The sequence below is a fragment of the Hyperoodon ampullatus genome (genome assembly GCF_949752795.1).
Source record: "Hyperoodon ampullatus genome assembly, chromosome: 5".
Taxonomy (NCBI): domain Eukaryota; kingdom Metazoa; phylum Chordata; class Mammalia; order Artiodactyla; family Ziphiidae; genus Hyperoodon; species Hyperoodon ampullatus.
In genome coordinates, this window is record NC_136918.1 from 64580273 (window position 1) to 64598026 (window position 17754).

The window sequence follows — 17754 nt, forward strand, 5'->3', positions numbered from 1 at the left end:
TTGGCATATAGTTGCTTGTAGTAGTCTCTTATAGTCCTTCATATTTCTGTGTTGTCAGTTTTAACTTCTCCTTTTTCATTTGTAATTTTATTGATTTGGGTGAAAAGATGTTATAACATTTCTTTTAGGATAAGTTTAATATGAATGAACTCTTTTTAGTTTTTGGTTGTCTGAGGCTTTCTTTATTTCTCCCTCAATTCTAATCTTGCCGGGTTACAGGTTTTTCCTTTTTAGTATTTTGAATATATCACGCCACTCCCTTCTGGCCTGCAAAGTTTCTGCAGAAAACTTAGCTGATAGCCTTATGGGAGTTCCCTTGTATATGACACTTTGTTTTCTCTTGATGCCTTTAGAATTCTCTATTTATCTTTAAGTTTGTCATTTTAATTATGATATGTCTTGTTGTGGGTCTGTTTGGGATCATTTTGTTTGGGACTCTCTGTGCTTTCTTTACCTGGATTTCTGTTTCCTTCTTCAGGTTCAGGAATTATTCAGCCATAATTTCATCAAACACACTTTCAATCCTTTTATGTCTCTCTTCTCCTTCTCCCCTATAATGCAAATATTGGTGTGCTTGATATTGTCCCAGAGGTCCCTTAAATTGTTCTCATTTTTTTTAATGTTTTTCTTTTTGTTGATCTGATTGGGAGATGTCCATTATTCTATCTTCAATATCACTTATGCAATCTTCTGTATCACCTAGTCTGATGTTAATTTCTTTTAGTATTTTTTTCACTTCAGTTATTGTATTCTTCAGTTATAAAGGGTTGTTTTTTATATTTTCTAGTTCCTTTCTAAAATTCTTACCATGTTCATCTATTCTTTCTCTAATTCAGTTAGCATTCTTATTACTAATACTTTGAATATCTAGTAAATTATTTCAGCTTTATTAGTTTTTTTTCCAGGGGTTTTCTCTTGTTATTCCCAATGAAACAAATTCCTGTCTTCTTATTTTACTTAACTTTATTTGTTTCTATGAAATTAAGTGAAACAGTTACTTATTATGGTCTTGAAGGGGTGTCCTTTTGTGGGAGCATCCCTATACTGTTTGTTTGTCCCCAGTGATATTGTTGGGAGAGTTGGATCTGATGTGAGCATGAGTTACATCTTTCCACAGGTTATGCTCACAGTTATCACCTTAGTAGGAGCTGAAGCTGGAGCTGACAAAGCTAGGGCCAGAGTGAGGTGTGCCAGGGTGTCTCCTTTGCTCAGTGGCCAGAACTACCTTATAGCGGAGGGGTTGGGTCCCAAGTTGCTGGAGCAGAAATGCTTAGGGTTGGGTCTGAGCTGGCTTTGTTCCCTTTAAGTGTGTGCTCTCCCCCCATCCTAGCATCAGCACCCTCATCCCTGAGGGGAGAAGTGCTGGAGCAAGAAGAGCTGGTTTGGGCACTTGGCATGGGTCTGGATGCTATGGATGTGGGATGTGGCAGCCCCAGCTGAGTCAGAGTCCTGGAGTGCTTCTGCTATACTGCTTCAGTATGCACCAGTAATGGCTGCTGCTGCCCCACAAAGATGCCACTCTGAGTCTGAGCCAGCTTTTCCACTCACAGCTGTTTTCCCTTCAGCCACAGCAGCCTTTGCCCCAGTGTGGAGCTCTGTCATGAAGAAAGTGGTTCTTGGCTCAGGCTGGGGTGCACATTGAGGCAGCCACAGGAAACAGGCCAATGTCCCATGCAGTTTCCATCTGCCCTCTCCACACACAAGCATGTGTGCACTCCTCAAGGGTGGAGTCCAGGCTTCCAACAGCTCTCCTGTTAATGCCACTGGCCCTCCAACCAACCAGCCAAGGAGTCTGGTCTTCCCAGTGTTGGATGCCATGGCTGGAGCACCCAATATGTGGCCCAAACCACTCACTCCCCAGGGAGGATCTCCACCCACCCTGTAATCCCCCTCCTCTTCTGAGGCCCCTCCCAAAGGTGCATCCTGGGAGGATTGCCATCTTGATTGCTTATCTTCCCTTCTTACACTATTCCATGTGATCTTTCTTACAGCCTTGGTTAAACAGGAGACTTTCTACCAGTTAGTTAATTTTCAGTGTGAATTGCTCCACATGTAGATGTATTTTTGATGTGTTCATGGGGGGGGGTGAATTCCACATCCTCTTTTCCATCTTGATCTCATACGTCAACAGTTTTGTTTATTGCTCAGAGGTCCTGGGAAAACCTTCGCTCTTGGCCCTTAGGCTTTCTCACCCATAAAATGGGAGAGTTACAGGAGCTAGTACAAGGGATCATGAGGCCTAGAGCCCTATAATCTTCTATTATGGAATTTATGTCTTTAATGGATTCTTTGCTTAGATGGCATTGAGTAATTCTGGGAAGATGTTTTGAGGGAACTATTTGACTCTTGATAGGAGGTGCACTGTGGATTTTACCATATATCAGTTGGAAATTTTTGCCCATCAAGAAGGTGGTAGCGGGCTTCCCTGGTGGCGCAGTGGTTGAGAGTCTGCCTGCCGATGCAGGGGACACGGGTTCGTGCCCCAGTCCGGGAGGATCCCACATGCCACAGAGCGGCTAGGCCCGTGAGCCATGGCTGCTGAGCCTGTGAGTCCAGAGCCTGTGCTCCACAATGGGAGAGGCCACAACAGTGAGAGGTCCAATTACCACAAAAAAAAAAAAAAAAAAAAAAAAAAAAAAAGAAGGTGGTAGCTGACTCATTAGGGACAAATAATCAGTGTTTCCAGAATCAGCTCTAGTACCATCAGAGATGGAACAATAGGAGATTCACCTGGTTGGTTACTTGGTTACTTTGATTACTACTATCAAATTCTATAATTTTTTCTCCCTTTTGAGAGAATTAAATTTTGACATGATAATTCTCAACTATCCGTCTATAAATGGGTAGGGGCAGAGGAACTAAGGAGAAAAAGCTGTGTATTTTTAAAGGGCCTAAACAAATGGGAAGAGGTTTATTAGAGTTCTCCAGTCTTTGAAATGTTTTAGTACTCAGAGGCAGGGGCTATTTTATGGTAGTGGGGTTGAGTCTGGAGACTGTCACTCCAGCATCAGGACTAGAAGAAATTCATTTCCAATCTGGAGAAGTGTTTCTCCAAGATGATTAAGAGGGAAGACTGGGAAAAGCCCCCATAGTTTCTCAAGGCACCATCATCGACAATTTGAAGCACACTTAAAAGGCTGATTAAAAGGCTGTAGGTACCTAACATGCTTAAATTTGTAATAAGTGCTTTTCAATGTCTTGTTTTTTTGCAATAATAGCAGAAAGTAGGAGCTCTGGTTTCATTTAGGGGCCTTCATTTGCTGGATTTGAAGATTGTGGCAGTCATCCTTGGAGGTGACTCATCTAGAGTGAGAGAGAGCTGGTGTAACAGATCAACTAAATCTGAAGTGGACACAGTTTCCCATTCCATCCTGGGGTCCTTTTTACTAGAAGGGAAAGGTCCTGGTTCATATCATTAATAAACGTAGAATTAAAAGCTACCCAGCTGGTATCAAGGTCTGAAGGAAGCCCAGAATTTTCTTTAAAAATAATCAGAAGTCAATTGTAATAATCATGAACAGGTTCATCAGATTTTTGTGTGCAAGCTTGAATTTTGTTCCAAGCAACAGGCTTTGGAACCCTAGGAATTGCTTGATGAAGTGACTTGCCTATTACCCAAGCCTGATCATATGATAAATTAGCAGGATGGTCTACCCTTTACAATGCTAGAGACCTTTCAGTATTTTCCTGATTTGTGTTTATCACCCAATGCTGGGCATGGCCTTCCATGACAGGCATATGAACTAGCTGATAGAAGTCAGAGAAACCAGGTTGATAAGTTTGAATTCATCAGCAAATTTATGAGAAACTCAAGTTACTCTGAAAAAATCTTTAACAATGGCTTACTGTTCACCTTTAGTCCAGGGAATTAAAAGTTCAGTCTCTGGACCCCCAGAAGGCTCAATTTTAAAGGGAAAGCTTCTGACAAGTTCAGAGGAAAAGAGTGGGGAGAGTTTTAGAGAAAAGGGAAAGTTTGGCGGGAAAGTTAAATGGGAGAATTGAGGGTATAGAAGAGTTATAGGAATTGTAGAAGGGAATAAGGATGATGGTGGTGGAGGTGGAGTCTTGACATGAGGAGCCAAAGAGACAGGCAAGATGGTGCCAAAGGGGAACCTGAGACAAAAATGCCAAGAAGAGCCTAAGGCTTTGGGAGCCATTTTATCGTTCTTTAATATTTTTTTTGCCCCAGTAACCTTAAAATCTTATTTTTCAGTGAGGCAATTTTAGACTCCTAATAACATAGGGAAGCCTCAAACTATCAATTAAAATAAGTATTGAACTCAGTTCTGAAAGTTTTTGAGTTATTGTAGCCCAATTCATTTATAAGGAAATTAAGTTTAGGGATTTCAAAAGTTCCCTATAATGACCATTGATATTCTAAATTATCTTTGATCTGATCAGTCCAAATATTTAGAAATGCACATGTTAAGACTGCCTTTCTGTTTTTTGGTGATGATTTTCTTTCTTTTTTTTTTTAATTAAAGTATAGTTGGTTTACAATATTGCCATAGTTTCAGGTGTACAGCAACATAGTTCAGTTATACATATATATTTTTTTTTCAGATTTTTTCCATTATAGATTATTAACAGTTATCTGTGCTATACAGTAAACCCTTATAATTTATCTATTTTATTTATGGCCGTGTGCATCTGTTAATCCTATAATCCTAGTTTCTATTTCCTCTTTGGTGAACATAAGTTTGTTTACTATGTCTGTGAGTCTGTTTCTGTTTTGTAAATAGATTCATTTGTACTATTGTTATATTCCACATATATGTTATATCATATATGTCTTTCTCTGACTTCATCAGTCTGATAATCTCTAGGTCCATCCATGTTGCTGCAAATGGCAATAGTTCATATTTTTATAGCTGAGTAATATTTCATCATATATATACACACATATACATATAATGTACCCCATCTTCTTTATCCATTCATCTGCTGATGGACACTTAGGTTGCTTCCATGTCTTAGCTATTGTAAATAATGCTGCTATGAACATTGTGACACATGTATATTTTTGAAGTAGATTTTTCGTGTTCTTCAGATACACACCCAAGAGTGGGATTGCTGGATCATGTGCTAGTTCTATTTTTAGTTTTTTGAGGAACCCCCATACTTTGGCCATTTTAACAACATTAATTCTTCCAATCCAAGATTATGGTATGATTCCATTTTTTGACTCATCTTCACTTTGTTTTTTCAATGTTTTATAATTCTCAGCATATAGGGCTTTCATTTTATTTTTGTTATTTTTTAAATATTCACCAGTTTGTTTTATTATTTTATTTTTATTTTTGAATTTTATATTTTTATAAAGCAGGTTATTATTAGTTATCTATTTTATACATATTAGTGTATAAATATATATATATATATATATATATATATATATATATATATATATATATATCAATCCTAATCTCCCAATTCATCCCACCACCACCACCCCTGTCCCCCGCATTTCCCCCTTGGTGCCCATACATTTGTTCTCTACATCTGTGTCTCTATTTCTGCCTTGCAAACTGGTTCATCTGCACCATTTTTCTAGATTCCACATATATGCACTAATATATGATATTTGTTTTTCTCTTTCTATCATACTTCACTCTGGATGACAGTCTCTAGGTCCATCCACATCTCTAAAAAAGATCCAATTTCATTCTTTTTATGGCTGAGTAATATTCCATTGTATATATGTACCACATCTTATTTATCCATTCATCAGTTGATGAGCATTTAGGTTGCTTCCATGACTTGGCTATTGTAAATAGTGCTGCAGTGAACATTAGGGTGCATGTGTCTTTTGGAATTATGGTTTTCTCTGGGTATATGCCCAGTAATGGGATTGCTAGGTTATATGGTAATTTGATTTTGTTTTTTAAGGAACCTCCATACTGTTCTGCATAGTGGCTGTATAAGTTTACATTCCCACCAACAGTGCAAGAGGGTTCTCTTTTCTCCACACCCTCTCTAGCATTTGTTGTTTGTAGATTTTCTGATGATGCCCATTCTAACTGGAGTGAAGTGATACCTCATTGTATCACTAATTTCTCTAGTAATTAGTGATGCTGAGCAGCTTTTCATGTGCCTCTTGGCCATCTGTATGTCTTCTTTGGAGAAATATCTATTTAGGTCTTCAGCCCATTTTTGGATTGGGTTCTTTGTTTTTTTTAAATATTGAGCTGCATGAGCTGCTTGTATTTTGAAGATTAATCCTTTGTCCACTGATTCCTTTGCAAATATTTTCTCCCATTCTGAAGGTTGTCTTTTGGTCTTGTTTGTAGTTTCCTTTGCTTTGCAAGAGCTTTGAAGTTTCATTAGGTCCCATTTGTTTATTTTTGTTTTTATTTCCATTACTCTAGGAAGTGGATCAAAAAAGATCTTGCTGTGATTTATGTCAAAGTGTGTTCTTCCTATGTTTTCCTCTAAGAATCTTGTAGTGTCTGGTCTTACATTTAGGTCTCTATACCATTTTGAGTTTATTTTTGTGTATGGTGTTAGGGAGTGTTCTCATTTCATTCTCTTACATGTAGCTGTCTAGTTTTCCCAGCACCACTTATTGAAGAGACTGTCTTTTCTCCACTGTATATCCTTGACTCCTTTGTCATAGATTAGTTGACCATAGGTGCGTGGGTTTATCTCTGAGCTTTCTATCCTGTTCCATTGATCTATATTTCTGTTTTTGTGCCAGTACCATATTGTCTTAATTACTATAGCTTTGTAGTATAGTCTGAAGTCAGGGAGTCTGATTCCTCATTCCTCCAACTCCGTTTTTTATCCTCAGATTGTTTTGGCTATTTGGGGTCTTTTGTGTCTCCATACAAATTTTAAGATATTTTGTTCTAGTTCTGTAAAAAATGCCATTGGTACTTTGATAGGTATTGCATTGAATCTGTAGATTGCTTTGGGTAGTATAGTCATTTTCACAATACTGATTATTCCAATCTGAGAACATGGTATATCTCTCCATCTGTTTGTGTCAATTTTTTGTGTGTGTGTTGTGTGTGTGTGTAAATAACTTTTAATTCATGTATAGAAGTTAAAGACAAAAGTATAAAAAAATCAATAACTATAACAATATGTTAATGGATACACAATATAAAAAATTGTAATTCATGACATCAATGACAGAGTGTGGGCAGGGAGAAAGAAAAGTGTGTAGCATTTGTATTATCAGTTTAAAAGTGATTGCTGTAAATAAAATATATATATATATATATTTATTTCTTGGAGTATAATTGCTTTACAATGCTGTGTTAATTTCTGCTTTATAACAAAATGAATCAGTCATACATATACATATGTTCCCATATCTCTTCCCTCTTGCTTCTCCCTCCCTCCCACCCTCCCTATCCCACCCATCTAGGTGGTCACAAAGCACCGAGCTGATCTCCCTGTGCTATGGGGCTGCTTCCCTCTAGCTATCTGTTTTACGTTTGGTAGTGTATACATGTCCATGACACTCTCTGATTTTGTCACAGCTTACCATTCCCCTTCCCGATAGCCTCAAGTCCATTCTCTAGTAGGTCTGTGTCTTTATTCCTGTCTTACCACTAGGTTTTTCATGACATTTTTTTTCTTAAATTCCATATATATGTTTTAGCATATGGTATTGTCTTTCTCTTTCTGACTTATTTCACTCTGTATGACAGACTCTAGGTCCATCCACCTCATGACAAATAGCTCAATTTCATTTCTTTTTATGGCTGAGTAATATGGCATTGTATATATGTGCCATATCTTCTTTATCCATTCATCCGATGATGGACATTTAGGTTGTTTCCATCTCCTGCCTATTGTAAATAGAGTTGCAATGAACATTTTGGTACATGACTCTTTTTGAATTATGGCTTTCTAAGGGTATAGACCCAGTATTGGGATTGCTGTGTCAGATGGTAGTTCTCTTTGTAGTTTTATAAGGAACCTCCATACTGTTCTCCAGAGTGGCTGTACCCATTCACATTCACACGAGCAGTGCAAGTGTTCCCTTTTCTCCATACCCTCTCCAGGATTTATTGTTTCTAGATTTTTTGATGTTGGCCATTCTGCTTGGTATGAGATGATATCTCATTGTAGTTTGGACTTGCATTTCTGTAATGATTAATGATGTTGAACATTTCATTTGTTTTTTGGTAGTCTGTATATCTTCTTTGGAAAAATGTCTATTTAGGTCTTCTGCCCATTTTTGGAATGGGTTGTTTGTTTTTTTCTTATTGAGCTGCATGAGCTGATTGTAAATTTTAGAGATTAATCCTTTGTCAGTTGCTTCATTTGCAAATATTTTACCCCATTCTGATGGTTGTCTTCTCGTCTTGTTTATGTTTTCCTTTGCTGTGCAAAAGCTTTGAAGTTTCATTAGGTCCCATTTGTTTATTTTTGTTTTTATTTCCATTTCTCTAGGAGGTGGTTCAAAAAGGATCTTGCTCTGATTTATGTCATAGAGTGTTCTGCCTATGTTTTCCTCTAAGAGTTTGATAGTTTCTGGCCTTATTTCTCGGCCTTTAATCCATTTTGAGTTTCTTTTTGTGTATGGTGTTAGGGAGTGATCTAATCTCATACTTTTACATGTACCTGTCCAGTTTTCCCAACACCACTTATTGAAGAGGCTGTCCTTTCTCCAGTGTACATTCCTTCCTCCATGATCAAACATAAGGTGACTATATGTGCGTGGGTTTACCTCTGGGCTTTCTAATGTGTTCCATTTATTTATATATCTGTTTTTGTGACAGTACCGTAGTGTATTGATTACTCTAGGTTTGTAGTAGTCTGAAGTCAGGGAGCCTGATTCCTCCCGCTCCGTTTTTTATTCTCAAGATTGCTTTGACTATTCGGGGTCTTTTGTGTTCCCAAACAAATTTTGAAATTTTTTGTTCTAGTTCTATGAAAAATGCCAGTGGTAGTTTGATAGAGATTCATTGAATCTGTAGATTGCTTTGGGTAGTAGAGTCATTTTCACAATGTTGATTCTTCCAATCCAAGAACATGGTATATGTCTCCATCTATTTGTATCACCTTTAATTTCTTTCATCAGTGTCTTATAATTCTCTGCATACAAGTCTTTTGTCTCCTTAGGTAGGTTTATTCCTAGATATTGTAATCTTTTTGTAGCAGTGGTAAATGGGAGTGTTTTCCTGATTTCACTTTCAGATTTTTCATCATTAATGTATAGGAATGCCAGAAATATCTGTGCATTAATTTTGTATCCTGCTACTTTCATAAATTCATTGATTAGCTCTAGTTGTTTTCTGGTAACATCTTTAGAATTCTCCATGTATAGTATCATGCCATCTGCAAACAGTGACAGCTTTACTTCTTCTTTTCCAATTTGGATTCCTTTTATTTCTTTCTCTTCTCTGATTTCTGTGGATATAACTTCCAAAACTCTGTTGAATAAGAGTAGTGAGAGTGGGCAAACTTATCTTGTTCCTGATATTAGTGGAAATGGTTTCAGTTTTTCAATTTTGAGGACCATGTTGGCTGTGGTTTTGTCATATATGGCCTTTGTTATGTTGAGGAAAGTTCCCTCTCTGACTACTTTCTGCAGGGTTTTTATCATAAATGAGTGTTGAATTTTGTCGAAAGGTTTCTCTGCATCTATTAAGATGATCATCTGTTTTTTTTTTCTCTTTATTAGTTTTTTTTGCTTTATAACAAATTTAATCAGTTATACATATACATATGTTCCCATATCCCCTCCCTTTTGCGTCTCCCTCCCACCCTCCCTATCCCAACCCTCCAGGCGGTCACAAAGCACCGAGCTGATCTCCCTGTGCTATGCAGCTGCTTCCCACTAGCTATCTACCTTACGTTTGGTAGTGTATATATGTCCATGCCACGCTTTCACTTTGTCACAGCTTACCCTTCCCCCTCCCCATATCCTCAAGTCCATTCTCTAGTAGGTCTGTGTCTTTATTCCTGTCTTACCCCTATGTTCTTCATGACATTTTTTTTTCTTAAATTCCATATATATATGTGTCAGCATACGGTACTTGTCTTTCTCTTTCTGACTTACTTCACTCTGCATGACAGACTCTAGGTCTATCCACCTCATTACAAATAGCTCAGTTTCATTTCTTTTTATGGCTGAGTAATATTCCATTGTATATATGTGCCACATCTTCTTTATCCATTCATCCGATGATGGACACTTAGGTTGTTTCCATCTCCGGGCTATTGTGAATAGAGCTGCAATGAACATTTTGGTACATGTCTCTTTTTGAATTATGGTTTTCTCAGGGTATATGCCCAGTAGTGGGATTGCTGGGTCAGATGGTAGTTCTATTTGTAGTTTCTTAAGGAACCTCCATACCGTTCTCCACAGTGGCTGTACCAATTCACATTCCCACCAGCAGTGCAAGAGTGTGCCCTTTTCTCCACACCCTCTCCAGCATTTATTGTTTCTAGATTTCTTGATGATGGCCATTCTGACTGGTGTGAGATGACATCTCATTGTAGTTTTGATTTGCATTTCTCTAATGAGTAAAGATGTTGAGCATCCTTTCATGTGTTTGTTGGCAGTCTGTATATCTTCTGTGGAGAAATGTCTATTTAGGTCTTCTGCCCATTTTTGGCTTGGGCTGTTTGTTTTTTTGTTATTGAGCTGCATGAGCTGCTTATAAATTTTGGAGATTAATCCTTTGTCAGTTGCTTCATTTGCAAATATTTTCTCCCATTCTGAGGGTTGACTTTTGGTCTTGTTTATGGTTTCCTTTGCTGTGCAAAAGCTTTTAAGTTTCATTAGGTCCCATGTGTTTATTTTTGTCTTTATTTCCATTTCTCTAGGAGGTGGGTCAAAAAGGATCTTGCTCTGATTTATGTCATAGAGTGTTCTGCCTATGTTTTCCTCTAAGAGTTTGATAGTGTCTGGCCTTACATTTAGGTCTTTAATCCATTTTGAGCTTATTTTTGTGTATGGTGTTAGGGAGTGATCTAATCTCATACTTTTACATGTCCCTATCCAGTTTTCCCAGCACCACTTATTGAAGAGACTGTCCTTTCTCCACTGTACATTCCTGCCTCCTTTATCAAAGATAAGGTGACCGTATGTCCGTGGGTTTATCTCTGGGCTTTCTATCCTGTTCCACTGATCTATCTTTCTGTTTTTGTGCCAGTACCATACTGTCTTGATTACTGTAGCTTTGTAGTATACTCTGAAGTCAGGGAGCCTGATTCCTCCAGCTCCATTTTTCGTTCTCAAGATTGCTTTGGCTTTTCGGGGTCTTTTGTGTTTCCATACAAATTGTGAAATTTTTTGCTCTAGTTCTGTGAAAAATGCCAGTGGTAGTTTGATAGGAATTGCATTGAATCTGTAGATTGCTTTGGGTAGTAGAGTCATTTTCACAATGTTGATTCTTCCAATCCAAGAACATGGTACATCTCTCCATCTATTTGTATCATCTTTAATTTCTTTCATCAGTGTCTTATAATTTTCTGCATACAGGTCTTTTGTCTCCTTAGGTAGGTTTATTCCTAGATATTTTATTCTTTTTGTTGCAATGGTAAATGGGAGTGTTTCCTTGATTTCACTTCCAGATTTTTCATCATTAGTATATAGGCATGCCACAGATTTCTGTGCATTAATTTTGTATCCTGCCACTTTACCAATTTCATTGATTAGTTCTAGTAGTTTTCTGGTAGCATCTTTAGGATTCTCTATGTAGAGTATCATGTCATCTGCAAACAGTGACAGCTTTACTTCTTCTTTTCCAATTTGGATTCCATTTATTTCCTTTTCTTCTCTGATTGCTGTGGCTAAAACTTCCATAATTATGTTGAATAAGAGTGGTGAGAGTTGGCAACCTTGTCTTGTTCCTGATCTTAGTGGAAATGGTTTCAGTTTTTCACCATTGAGGACGATGCTGGCTGTGGGTTTGTCATATATGGCCTTTATTATGTTGAGGAAAGTTCCCTCTATGCCTACTTTCTGCAGGGTTTTTATCATAAATGGGTGTTGAATTTTGTCAAAAGCTTTCTCTGCATCTATTGAGATGATCATATGGTTTTTCTCCTTCAATTTGTTAATATGGTGTATCACGTTGATTGATTTGCATATATTGAAGAATCCTTGCATTCCTGGAATAAACCCCACTTGATCATGGTGTATGATCCTTTTAATGTGCTGTTGGATTCTGTTTGCTAGTATTTTGTTGAGGATTTTTGTATCTATGTTCATCAGTGATATTGGCCTGTAGTTTTCTTTCTTTGTGACATCCTTGTCTGGTTTTGGTATCAAGGCGATGGTGGCCTCGTAGAATGAGTTTGGGAGTGTTCATCCCTCTGCTATCTTTTGGAAGAGTTTGAGAAGGATGGGTGTTAGCTCTTCTCTAAATGTTTGATAGAATTCGCCTGTGAAGCCATCTGGTCCTGGGCTTTTGTTTGTTGGAAGATTTTTTATCACAGTTTCAGTTTCAGTGCTTGTGATTGGTCTGTTCATATTTTCTATTTCTTCCTGATTCAGTCTTGGCAGGTTTTGCATTTCTAAGAATTTGTCCATTTCTTCCAGGTTGTCCATTTTATTGGCATAGAGTTGCTTATAGTAATCTCTCATGATCTTTTGTATTTCTGCAGTGTCAGTTGTTACTTCTCCTTTTTCATTTCTAATTCTATTGATTTGAGTCTTCTCCCTTTTTTTCTTGATGAGTCTGGCTAATGGTTTATCAATTTTGTTTATCTTCTCAAAGAACCAGCTTTTAGTTTTATTGATCTTTGCTATCATTTCCTTCATTTCTTTTTCATTTATTTCTGATCTGATTTTTATGATTTCTTTCCTTCTGCTAACTTTGGGATGTTTTTGTTCTTCTCTCTCTAATTGCTTTAGGTGCAAGGTTAGGTTGTTTATTCGAGATGTTTCCTGTTTCTTAAGGTGGGATTGTATTGCTATAAACTTCCCTGTTAGAACTGCTTTTGCTGCATCCCATAAGTTTTGGGTCGTCGTGTCTCCATTGTCCTTTGTTTCTTGGTATTTTTTAATTTCCTCTTTGATTTCTTCAGTGATCACTTCGTTATTAAGTACTGTATTGTTTAGACTCCATGTGTTTGTATTTTTTCCAGATATTTTCCTGTAATTGATATCTAGTCTCATAGCATTGTGGTCGGAAAAGATACTTGATACAATTTCAATTTTCTTAAATTTACCAAGGCTTGATTTCTGACCGAAGATATGATCTATCCTGGAGAATGTTCCATGAGCACTTGAGAAAAATGTGTATTCTGTTGTTTTTGGATGGAATGTCCTATAAATATCAATTAAGTCCATCTTGTTTAATGTATCATTTAAAGCTTGTGTTTCCTTATTTATTTTCATTTTGGATGATCTGTCCATTGGTGAAAGTGGGGTGTTAAAGTCCCCTACTATGACTGTGTTACTGTCGATTTCTCCTTTTATGGCTGTTAGTATTTGCCTTATGTATTGAGGTGCTCCTATATTTGGTGCATAAATATTTACAATTGTTATATCTTCTTCTTGGATCGACCCCTTGATCATTATGTAGTGTCCTTCTTTGTCTCTTCTAGTAGTCTTTATTTTAAAGTCTATTTTGTCTGATATGAGAATTGCTACTCTAGCTTTCTTTTGGTTTCCATTTGCATGGAATATCTTTTTCCATCCCCTTACTTTCAGTCTGTATGTGTCTCTAGGTCTGAAGTGGGTCTCTTGTAGACAGCATATATATGGGTCTTGTTTTTGTACCCATTCAGCCACTCTGTGTCTTTTGGTGGGAGCATTTAGACCATTTACATTTAAGGTAATTATCGATATGTATGTTCCTATTCCCATTTTCTTAATTGTTTTGGGTTCGTTATTGTAGGTCTTTTCCTTCTGTTGTGTTTCTTGCTTAGAGAAGTTCCCTTAGCATTTGTTGTAAAGCTGGTTTGGTGGTGCTGAACTCTCTCAGCTTTTGCTTGTCTGTAAACATTTTAATTTCTCCATCAAATCTGAATGAGATGCTTGCTGGGTAGAGTAGTCTTGGTTGCAGGTTTTTCTCCTTCATCACTTTAATTATGTCCTGCCACTCCCTTCTGGCTTGTAGAGTTTCTGCTGAGAGATCAGCTGCTATCCTGATGGGGATTCCCTTGTGTGTTACTTGTTGTTTTTGCCTTGCTGCTTTTAATATGATTTCTTTGTGTTTAATTTTTGACAGTTTGATTAATATGTGTCTTGGCGTATTTCTCCTTGGATTTATTCTGTATGGGACTCTCTGTGACTCCTGGACTTGATTAACTATTTCCTTTCCCATATTAGGGAAGTTTTCAACTATAATCTCTTCAAATATTTTCTCAGTCCCTTTCTTTTTCTCTTCTTCTTCTGGAACCCCTATAATTCGAATGTTGGTGCGTTTAATGTTGTCCCAGAGGTCTCTGAGACTGTCCTCTGTTCTTTTCATTCTTTTTTCTTTATTTTGCTCTGCAGCAGTTATTTCCACTATTTTATCTTCCACCTCACTTATCCGTTCTTCTGCCTCAGTTATTCTGCTATTGATCCCATCTAGAGTATTTTTTATTTCATTTATTGTGTTTTTAATCGATGCTTGATTCATCTTTAGTTCTTCTAGGTCCTTGTTAACTGTTTCTTGCATTTTGTCTATTCTATTTCCAAGATTTTGGATCTGGGAAATAGAATCTTGGATCATCTTTACATCATTATTCTGAATTCTTTTTCAGGTAGACTGCCTATTACCTCTTCATTTGCTAGGTCTGGTTGGTTTTTATCTTGCTCCTTCTCCTGCTGTGTGTTTTTCTGTCTTCTCATTTTGCTTATGTTACTGTGTTTGGGGTCTCCTTTTTGCAGGCTGCAGGTTCGTAGTTCCCGTTGTTTTTGGTGTCTGTCCCCAGTGGCTAAGGTTGGTTTAGTGGGTTGTGTAGGCTTCCTGGTGGAGGGGACTAGTGCCTGTGTTCTGGTGGATGAGGCTGGATCTTGTCTTTCTGGTGGGCAGGTCCACGTCTGGTGGTGTGTTTTGGGGTGTCTGTGGACTTTTTATGATTTTAGGCCACCTCTCTGATAATGGGTGGCGTTGTGTTCCTGTCTTGCTAGTTGTTTGGCATAGGGTGTCCAGCACTGTAGCTTGCTGGTCGTTGAGTGAAGCTGGGTGCTGGTGTTGAGATGGAGATCTCTGGAAGATTTTCGCTGTTTGATATTATGTGGAGCTGGGAGGTCTCTTGTGGACCAGTGTCCTGAGGTTGGCTCTCCCACCTCAGAGGCACAGCACTGACTCCTGGCTCCTCAATTTGGGATGATTTGTTGTCTATTCATGTATTCCACAGATGCAGGGTACATCAAGTTGATTATGGAGCTTTAATCCGCTGCTTCTGAGGCTGCTGGGAGAGGTTTCCCTTTCTCTTCTTTGTTCTCACAGCTCCTGGGTCTCAGCTTTGGATTTGGCCCCGCCTCTGCGTGTAGGTCGCCGGAGGACGTCTGTTCTTCGCTCAGACAGGACAGGGTCAAAGGAGCAGCCTCTTTGGGGACTCTGGCTCACTCAGGCCGGGCGGGAGGGAGGGGCACGGAGTGCGGGGCGAGCCTGCAGCGGCAGAGGTCGGCGTGACGTTGCACCAGCCCTAGGTGTGCCGTGCGTTCTTCCAGGGAAGCCGCCCCTGGATCCCGGGACCCCGGCAGTGGCGGGCTGCACAGGCTCCCGGAAGGGCGGTGTGGACAGTGACCTGAGCTTGCACACAGGCTTCTTGGCTGCGGCAGCAGCAGCCCCAGCGTCCCACGCCCGTCACTGGGCTCCGCGCTTTCAGTCGTGACTCATGCGTGTCTGTGGAGCCCCTTTAAGCAGCGCTCTTAATCCCCTCTCCTCGCGCACCAGGAAACCAAGAGGGAAGAAAAAGTCTCTTGCCTCTTCGGCAGCTCCAGAGTTTTCCTGGACTCCCTTCCGGCTAGCTGTGGCACACTAGACCCCTCAGGCTGAGTTCTCGCCGCCAGCCCCAGTCCTCTCCCTGCGCTCTGACCAAAGCCCGAGCCTCAGCTTCCACCGCCGCCCGCCCCGGCGGGCGAGCAGACAAGCCTCTCGGGCTGGTGAGTGCTGCTCGGCACCGATCCTCTGTGTGGGAATCTCTCCGCTTTGACCTACCGAGGTATGTGGGGAGTTTCTTGCCTTTTGGGAGGTCTGGGGTCTTCTGCCAGCATTCGGTAGGTGTTCTGTAGGAGTTGTTCCACGTGTAGCTGTATTTCTGGTGTATCCGTGGGGAGGAAGGTGATCTCCGCGTCTTACTCTTCCGCCATCTTACCCGGAAGCCCTCAATATGATCATCTGTTTTTTCTCCTTCAATAATTTAATATGGTGTATCACATTGATTGATTTGCATATACTGAAGAATCCTTGCATTCCTGAAACAAACCCCACATGATCATGGTGTATGATCCTTTTAATGTGCTGTTGGATTCTGTTTGATAGTATTTTGTTGAAGATTTTTGCATCTATGTTCATTAGTTATATTGGCCTGTAGTTTTCTTTCTTTGTGACATCCTTGTCTGGTTTTGGTATCAGGGTGATGGTGGCCTCATAGAATGAGTTTGGGAGTGTTCCTCCCTCTGCTATACCTTGGAAGAATTTGAGAAAGATATGTGTTAGCTCTTCTCTAAATATTTGAAAGAATTCGCCTGTGAAGCCATTTGGTCCTGGGCTTTTGTTCGTTGGAAGATTTTTAATCCCAGTTTCAATTTCAGTGCTTGTGATTGTCTGTTTATATTTTCTATTTCTTTCTGATTCAGTCTTGGCAGGGTGTGCATTTCTAAGAATGTGTCCATTTCTTCCAGGTGGTCCATTTTATTGGCATAGAGTTGCTTGTAGTAATCTCTCATGATCTTTTGTATTTCTTCAGTGTCAGTTGTTACTTCTCCTTTTTCATTCCTAATTCTATTGATTTAAATCTTCTCCCTTTTTTCTTGATGAGTCTGGCTAATGGTTTATCAATTTTGTTTATGTTCTCAAAAAACCAGCTTTTAGTTTTACTGATCTTTGCTATTGTTTCCTTCATTCCTTTTTCATTTATTTCTGATCTTTATGATTTCCTTCCTTCTGCTAACGTTGGTTTTTTTTTGTTGTTGTTGTTTTTGTTGTTATTGTTGTCCTTCTTGCTCTAATTGCTTTAAGTTCAAGGTTAGGTTGTTTATTCGAGATGTTTCCTGTTTCTTAAGTTAGGATTGTATTACTATAAACTTCCCTCTTAAAACTGGTTTTGCTGCATCCCATAGGTTTTGGGTCGCCATCTCTCCATTATCATTTGTTTTTATGTATTTTTTAATTTCCTCTTTGACTTCTTCAGTGATCACTTCATAATTAACTAACGTATTGTTTAGGCTCCATGTGTTTGTATTTTTTACATATCTTTTCCTGTAATTGATATCTAGTCTTATAACATTGCTTTCAGAAAAGATACTTGATAAAATTTCAATTTTCTTACATTTACCAAGGCTTGATTTGTGACCCAAGATATGATCTATCCTGGAGAACGTTCCATGAGCACATGAGAAAAATGTGTATTCTGTTGTTCTTGGATGGAATGTCCTATAAATATCAATTAAGTCCATCTTGTTTAATGTATCATTTAAAGCTTGTGTTTCCTCATTTATTTTCATTTTAGATGATCTGTCCACTGGTGAAAGTGGGGTGTTAAAATCCCCTACTATGAATGTGTTACTGTCGATTTCCCCTTTTATGGCTGTTAGTATTTGCCTTATGTATTGAGGTGCTCGTATGTTGGGTGCATAAATATTTACAATTGTTATATCTTCTTCTTGGATCAATTCCCTGA